The 8,703-nt window shown below is 40.2% G+C and overlaps 1 protein-coding gene and 1 long non-coding RNA gene across 2 annotated transcripts in view; one reads left to right on the plus strand and one right to left on the minus strand.

The window, feature by feature from the left end:
* Asb15 (ankyrin repeat and SOCS box containing 15) overlaps window positions 1-8,703 on the plus strand; it is a 48,813-nt gene that overhangs the window by 423 nt on the left and 39,687 nt on the right. The window lies entirely within an intron of this gene.
* Window positions 4,065-8,703, minus strand: part of LOC116098637 — a 7,217-nt gene continuing 2,578 nt past the window's right edge. The window contains exons 2-3 of the long non-coding RNA XR_004121898.1: window positions 7,866-7,961; window positions 4,065-4,093 (exon numbers count right to left, since the gene is read on the minus strand). This is a non-coding gene — a long non-coding RNA (uncharacterized LOC116098637). The remainder of the gene's footprint in view (window positions 4,094-7,865; window positions 7,962-8,703) is intronic.

The raw sequence follows: 8,703 nt of genomic DNA on the forward strand, positions 1-8,703 counted from the left end.
ATAAAGGGACACATCCCATAGCATCTGTGATATCAGAAGGGGATCTAGGAATGTTTTAACAAACATTGCAAGAATAGAATGTTCTGGGTCCTCAGGTGGTAGAACTGCACTGTATGTCCAACCCAGAGGAGTAAATGTCCCAATCCTGGGAAAGATGAATGTTAGGAAAGTTTGTAAATGCCAGAGAGAAGTTTGAGGAAGGAGAACTAGGGTCAAACTCTTGACCCTACTACATCTTACAGAATTTACTCTTCAGGCCCTCTAACCTCCAACTAGAGTTGGAGCCTGTGGTTCTGCATCTCAGTGACTGGGGGAGAGGTTTTTTGTGAGAGGTTCCATCTTAACAAAATTAGGTAGTTAATGAAATCCAAGGTTCTGATTCAACAGAGGAAAAAAGCTAGGAAAAACAACTGAAAGAGAGCATCTTGCTGCCCAGGTAATGGTGAGGTCTTTTGCTCAAGGGGACAGTTCCTTCTTTTGACTAGGCCTGTTTGAGTCATTAAAGTAGAATAAGTTACCAAACCTCAGACAATTGGATGTTTTCTCTCATACCATTTGTTTAGAAACAGGCTCAACAAAATTAATGAGTAAAATTGTCCAGTGTGACCATTTTCAAAAGGAACGAGCAGTGCACAGCCTGTCTCTGTCTGAGAAGGTGATATTTATGTGCAGACAGGAGACTGAGTAAAGTATTGTTGTATAGTCAGCTAAAGGGACTATATGCTGCTCATGCTGCAGCCACAGGGAACCATCAGTGTAAGGGTCCACGATTCACCGAAGAATGATACTCCAGACTCAAATAGTATGTAAGTGCAAGGTGTTTTATTCTGCAGAAGTCCAGCATGCTGGGGTCTCCCATTACCAAGATAGACAACCAAGTGTGTTCACAGGCCTGATTTAAATCACATTAGGGTATTCCGGGATAGATGACCCTTACCTTACTCCATCTCTAGGGACATTCCATTACCAGCGTGGGGGCTGGAAGCTGTTGGTGAGGAAATAGCTGAGGAAGTCCGGAAACTGCTGCTGACCCATTGTCCTTGCCTTGGGCCAGGTGGCGGGGCAGCTTCTGAGGCCTGGACTTGCTTGGAATTGCGCAGTTCTTGGAAACAGAGATTTAGGCCTAGTGTGCTTAACTGCCAATTTGAAGCCTGTCATGGGATCAGCCTGGCCTTCTCATCAGAACTGAGGACTGAGAGTTCTGTTTCCTGGACAGTTTCAAGGCCAAAAGCATTTAACCAAAGGACCTTGTGTGTAAATGCAAAAGCTTCAACTGTCAGATTGCTCTGACTGAACTGGACTCTCCAGTCTTTCACTGTAGCCAAGCCTACTTCTTTGGAAATTTTCCACTAGGAAAAGAAAAAGAAAGAAAGAAACAACAACAAAAATGCCGTGTTTACTAATAGCACTGGTGAAGACATTTAAAGAACAGTACAGGGGGGTAACAAAATGATGAATTTAAAATGTGGTGCCTGCTTTCCGAGCTGACAGGGAAATAGAGAACATCTGGGTTAACCACTGGGGCAAAGAAAACATCAGAACCTCCCTAATTCTTCCCTAAAATAATAAAAAGCTTTTACAACGGTACAGGGTGGAATTTTCATACTAATCCACATGTTTTGAAAGCCTGGGTAAATAGTGTAATGATATGGCTTCCCCAGCCTCTTAAAATTTCATAGTGTACATAACTTTGGGGCCTAAGAGCTTCCTTGCTTGTAGTATAAAATGTTAAATAAAACAGAATGTATAACTTATAATGAAGAAAGAAATAATCTTAGGAGTCTTTATATTTAAACAACTTGCCCTTTCTCTGCTACAGTATAATCCTGTAATGCAAATATAGTTGAAACATCCCAAACACTGCCTCCTCCCTTTTCCAGTTAATCCATGAGCCATACAGCTTTTTGACCAGCAGGTGGTGACAGAGGTTAATGACAATCTTACATCACATAGATAAATGGAGGATTTTGCTGGTTGTTTTGTTTTGTGTGTGTGTGTGTGTGTGTGTGTGTGTGTGTGTGTGTGTGTGTTCCTTTACATGTTCTGACAGAGACACTTGTGATGAAATATAATCAGTACAGCATAAAAGAGTGTGGCCCAGAATATCTCAGCATCGTGTAGACTGTTTCAAAGTAGCAGGAACTCAGAGTCCACCTGGCATTCAAACAATCATAGCTAATAGTAGCAAATAACTAAAGAACCTTCTACCGTGTGCCCTTGTATGATACTTAAGTGTGTTCCAGCACTTGCATTCTCAATAGAGACTGTGAGAGACTGACTTACAGAACTGGAGAAATAAGGTAATAAAGGAGCCAGTGCGTTGTCAGAGCCTGGAATGAAACTGGACTGGAGAAAGGTGCATATGATTATAGTGTAATCCTGGTGAGCAAGAGGTATGACAGGAGCGTTCACAACAGCTCCACACCAAGGGAGGGGGAGGGAGAAAATTCAGTGGAATTTACATCATATCCTAAGAGCATAGCTGTTTGTGTTGGCTGTGTGTTGGGGAGCTGGCAAAGAGACTCTTAGGGAAACTATGGGAGAGAAGCAAACCAAACCAAACTGCTTTGTGTAACTGGGAAGTTACAAGACCAAGGTTGCAGAAAGGAGAACGGCCTGGAGAAAGAGACTTAAACAAGTGATTTAGACAACTAGAAATACGAAGCAAATTATGTTTTTGTGAAGGAAAATGCGTTCCGATGGGGCATGGTTAAATCTTTGCCAGCTCTTAGGTGCCTCCCTCTTTCATACCATGTCCTTGCTCCTGGTGCTTTTCATTCCCTCCTTTCACAGAAGGCTTCTGGGGCTGCTGTCATCATTAGACCCATGTGAGCCCTCCTGGCTGGCTTCTATTGAGAAGTCTTGTCCCCTCTTATGGGCTGTTTAAGAGAGGACTAGGTAAACCTGACTAGAACAGGAAACTGCCTTCGAGTCTCCTTGTTTACTCTAGCAGATGCGCTTTGTGCTTGCAAGTCTCCCCCTGAACCTTTAGGTTTGAAATTACTTTTAGCATGGTTACATCTTACTAATTTAACCAAACAGCAAAAAGCTGTCATTGCTTTGTTTGCGGGGTGGGGAGGGGTAAAATGGAAAGAAGTTACAAACTTAACCGTATTATTTTGACTGAAATTGATTCAATAACTACTTTTATAAATCTTTGATGATATTACAAACAAATAAAAGTGAAACAAATCTATTTCTAATGATTCTTCGTTCAGCACTCAATCTCTTTACTCATTCATATTCTTTCCCCAAAATGTCCCTTGGAGTCACTTTCTCTGTTGTTTCTTTTGTGGAAAATTAGCCACCAAATTCTATCTTCTTTTGATTGGCTAAGTACTTGTCCCTACTCTGTTCGAGTTTCTCAACACTTTAAATCTACTTCTAAGTAACTCAGTAACCCAGATATCTTCCAAAACACTGACTCTCCAACGTTGGAGGGAACTAGAGTCCTCTGAAGGTTTATTCAAAGAGAGAATGCTGGACCTCAGCCAATACCTGTCCCAAACTGTACCCCCTCAACCATCCCCCCACCTCCCACCCCCACCAATCCTAGTTTCTGATGCTTATCAGAGTCTAGAGTAAGACCTAACTGTGAATTTCTAACAACTTCCCAGATGATAAGGTTAGGAAAGGGGTTGGGACCAGGCTCTGGAAACATTGTTTTACTTGTGTGTTTGCATAGGATGTTGCCAACATCCCAGCACTGTCCTACTTCGTACATTCTGCAGCAGTCCCATAGCCAGTAGCATCATCATGCCTACCGGCCCACATTTGAGGCCTCCCCTACACAGTGTCTCATCCTACCTACCCATTTCATTGCCTGTCTCTCCTAAAATCTAACAGTCCCACCTTTCTTCCCCTCAATCTTCTGTACTTTGCATAAAAGATTTTATGTCATGCTACAAGGTTTTGAGAAATAAATTCACTTCTTCCCCCACAGCAAGCAGGCCACAAAATGTGGAAGTGGTCCCTGTCTCATTTTACCTTGATGCATTCTTACTTCTTTATCTCCTTTTTTTTTTCTTCCAGTCTTTGATTCTTCATTGGATTTTTCTTTTTTGGTCCTGTTAGTTCCCGGATCCTTTGGATTCTAGGACACAAAAGAGAGAAAATAAGGAGAGAGGTAAAAATATAATGTGCATATATGTTAATCTCTTAGTCAATGAGGTTCATTTACATTTGGGATATGAAAGATTTAACTATACTCTGGTCATTTAAAAAATATTTTTCTAGACATCAGTTTTTAATTGTAGTTTATTAAGTATTTAGGAGGGCTGATGTTTTTTTAATTGAGTGGATAACACTAATATACATAACTCCCTTGGGTTTTGGTTTTGTTGTATAGTGCCTATTAGTACCCTGATGGGGGAAAATAGATGATATTCCCCCTCCTGTCTCCTCTGCATCTCTACAGATGTTAGTAAAAGCTTGTGTTGCTCAGCATTTGCTTTCATGTAGATATGCTTGAACTTCCAGTATTTGCTACATCATTCAGGGTATCCCCTTTCACCTTCATTACTCCAGCTGAGACATCCAATACCACTTGACTTCCCTCTTGTCTCTAAAGTATATTAATAGACTTGGCTCTGATTTCAGGGCATAGAACAGCAGGGTTCTACTTGGTAATCCAGGCGCTGTGTTTATACAGTCATTAGCCCTATAGTAGAATGTTTCCAATGACCTCTACTAATCCACTTCTCACGCTTCTTTCTGTTTTTATAATTTGGTTCAATTCAGTCTCTAGTGGGACTCTTCCGGTAACTCAGGTACAAGTGTTGAAAGTTTGAGCATTTGGATGACGTAACTTTGGAGACCTGTTACATGAAGCCATGTTTTCTCTTATAAATGATTAGATTAAAAAAAAAACTGAACTCATTTTCTTGTTTCCGCAAAATCCACTGGTAAAGCTAGTTCATGTCTCTGTACTGGCAGCTGTGGTGACTTCCCCCTGGCATCTGTTGCTTGTCTTATACTTACATTAAAATCTTCTTTTAGTTCAGGAATATTTCCTTGATGTAGGTCTCAATTCTTGCTTTTATTTTCAATCTTTCTTCCTTAGGGTTTCCAGTTACACCTCTTGAGGGCGTTTCTCAACTGTCTTTTTGTATATGATATAAACGTTTGGAAAAATACAATGCTATCTTTTAAGATGTTTTCTTCACTTGAATTTTTTTTTAAAAAAAGTTTTATTTATTTCATGTATGTGAGTAATGTCTTCAGACACACCAGAAGAGGCCAGAAGAGGGCATCAGATCCCCATTACAGATGGTTGTGAGACACCATGTGGTTGCTGGGAATTGAACTCAGGACGTCTGGAAGAGCAGTCAGTGCTCTTAACCACTGAGCTATCTCTCTAACCCTTGACTTGAATTTTGTTTTCCCTTAACTCTTTCAAAGTTCAGTTAGGAGTATCTTAAATATCTCTTTGTTATGGTTGTTATTAAATCTCTGTATTGCTGTGTATTCACTTGTAATAGTTATATGTTTGTTTCTAAATTCTTTACCATTAGCAATTTGCTCTTATGTAAAATAAACCATGAATATTCTCAGAAATACTTTAGTAGTCTTTCTGCTTTTCCCTGTTTACTTAGTCTCTGCCTGACTCTTGTTTGACAACTCAGTAGATACTTGTAGTCAAAAGGAAACAAGACCACACCTCCTAATCCTTCCCAAATAGTTTCACCAACTGGGGACTGAGTAGTCAAACATATGAACCTATGGGAGTCATTCTTAGTTAAAATGACTACACAGAGTGAGTCGATGTGACACAAAGTTTGTTCATTTGTTTGGGAAAGAAAAAGAGAGCACATACTTTCCATTTAAGCATCACCCACTGTTTAACCAAGAAGCAGACCTCTCTTAACATCTATAATGAAGATTAAACAAGATTTAAAAATATTGGGTAAAGCTTAAAGTTAGGTTAAGAATATTAACTGGGCTGGGCAGTGGTGGCACACACCTTTCATCCCAGCACTTGAGAGGCAGAGGCAAGTGGATTTCTGAGTTCAAGGCTAGCCTGGTCTACAGAGTGAGTTCCAGGACAGCCAGGGCTACTCAGAGAAACCCTGTCTCAAAAAAAAAAAAAACAAAAAAAAAAAAAAAAAAAAAAAAAAAAAAAAAAAACAAAAAACAAAAAAACAAACAAAACAAAAAACAAAAACAAACAAAACAAAACAAAAAAACAAAAACAAAACAAAACAAAAGAATATGAGCTGGCTTGTTTATTGCTCTTAAAGGATTTCTTCTTGTAAATGAAACAGTATGGCAGCTTATTATGATGAACAGCATTCAGGTGCAGAGATGAAAGTGGAGTGCTAACAAAGTTAAACTCACAGATTGAGTAGTTTTGGCTTTAGGCCTGCTCATACACCATTTTACCAGTCTTGAGATATTTCTCAAAGACCAGTTGTTGTTTTCATATAGTCTACTTTCACAGCAGCTTGTGAGCTGGGTAGAAAAGTGTTGACTTTTACCCTGCAAGAATGGAAAACCAGATCCCACGGAATGAGGTCCCTTAATTTTACCCACCTTTCCTTCTTGTTCAGGAATCCTGTATACCCGCCTGTTTAGAGAGGGGAAATGGAATTTAACTAAGGTCATAGGTGACCCCTAAGATGTGTTATATATTCAGGTTCTCTAACACAAAACTGATACGTTCTCAGCTCTGTTACTCGCATGGCTCAAGTACCTGAGAGAACTAACCATCACAAGCAATCTTGCTAGTCCCAGGGATATCTCCCAGTGTGCCTCTGCTTCCCATCATTTAGGCAACCGCTCATCCTGATTGGGAGACACAGCATCTCTGGCTCTCCTAGGAGCAGAATGGCTGTGACTATGCCAAATAAGTATCTGGTCCCAAACACACTCCCACTTCTGAGAACATCTAGCATAAAATGCTTAACTCTGTCTGCATTAAAACACTAGCTGGTCTTCCCATTAGCTAAACGACTGTGTAGAATTTTAACTAACCTGTTGATTTATCCCTCCTCCCTGGAAAATGGTCACAGTGTTAGCACATGTCACCTAACTTTCAAGAAGGCTGTGGCAATTAAATGAGAACTGTATGTAGAGAAGATAAAAAATAGCTTTGTGCAGGTTGGAAACTCTGAAACGGTTATCTTGGTGGAGGCAACCGTCCACCAAAATACCACATAGTTGCCTGGAAATGAAAGTAGATTTAATCTTTTTGTTCCTTCACCTAAGTGTCTTTGTACTGTATAAAGCTGTATCCCTGCCCAGAAGGCCCAAGCAAAGAACTTGGTGTAATGCTTAGTTATAAGAAAAACTCACTAAATACTACCCAACATGATTACTAAGGGACAAGCCACTCCAAAAGCAACAGTGCTGAGGGATTGTAGGAGACTGCCTGATTAGCTATGCTATGAAAAGAGACCAATAGTTATAATAGATATCTCCATCTTGGAAGAGTTCAAAATGCAGAATTGGGAAGCAAGCTGAACAGAAATCTATGTTGGGTTCATCTTCTGTTAGGAAGTTCTGGCTGCATTGTGGCACAGCATCAGCTGTAGTGAGCTGTAGTAGACCTTACTCCCCTTTAAAAGTGTGTTCTTCTTCTGACAACTCAATAGCTATGTGGAATCTGTCTCCCCCAAACCTCCTTCAGCTCTCTGCTAATGTGAGGGATATGTCATGTCTCTCACACAGAGCACATGCTCCGCAATATTCTTAAACATAACCAGTGGGAGTCTATGGGTCTCTAAGCTGTTTGTAGAAACCCTCTAACTTCCCAACACTTAGAATTTAAAAACAGAGTACTGTCAATGTATTAGTCAGGGTTCTTCAGTGTCACAGAACATGTGGAATGTCTCTATATATTAAGGGAATTTATTGAGATGACTTACAGTCTGTAGTCCAACAATGGGCGGCTGTGGATGGCAAGGCCAAGAATCTAGTAGTTGCTCAGTCCCAGGAAGCTAGCTGTTTGAGCTGGTCTTCTTCTGTAAAAGTAGGTTAAGTGCAAACAGTCAAAAAAGAATGAATCTTCCCTCTTCCAATGTCCCTATGTAGGCCTCCAGCAGAAAGTGTGGCCCAGATTAAAGATATGTACCACTACGCCTGGATCTGAGACTTGCATTGTCCCGACTGATCTTGAACTCAGAGGTATCCTTGCCTCAGTCTCCTGGGATACTACCTTGCCTGGGCCTAAGCTTTTCATGGCCATTATGCCTCAAGATCTCCATGCCAAGATCCTGGTGGTCAAAACCTGTTTCTTCCACCCTCAAGATTTGGATCACAAGTGTGCCCTCCAATTCTGGATTGTAGTTCATTCCAGATATAGTCAAGTTGACAACCAGGAATAGCCATTATAATCAATAACTCATTTATGAAATAATGCTTTCACTTTACTATTTGTGCTCATTGGTAATTGTTAGAGTTCTGTATGAAGGTGTGATGTAACCATTTAATTATGAAACTATAAAAATTAAGATAAAGTTCTAGATGTCTAGACTCTAGCTGTGGAAGGAGGATCCTGCCCAACAAAAGTCCTAAGAGTGTGTTTTTGAAACTTTGTCTGACTCTTGATACTCTGGCTTCTAAAATGTTTATGAGCTTCACTACATAACAGACAAATTTCTAAATGTCATTTAAAACATTGTGTGTGTGTGTGTGTGTGTAGGCCAGAGGTCAACATTGGATGTCTCCCTCTATGGATGTCCACCTTACTCTTTTTTTTTTTTT

The sequence above is a fragment of the Mastomys coucha genome, unplaced genomic scaffold, assembly GCF_008632895.1.
Source record: "Mastomys coucha isolate ucsf_1 unplaced genomic scaffold, UCSF_Mcou_1 pScaffold20, whole genome shotgun sequence".
In the NCBI taxonomy this organism is placed as follows: Eukaryota; Metazoa; Chordata; class Mammalia; order Rodentia; family Muridae; genus Mastomys; species Mastomys coucha.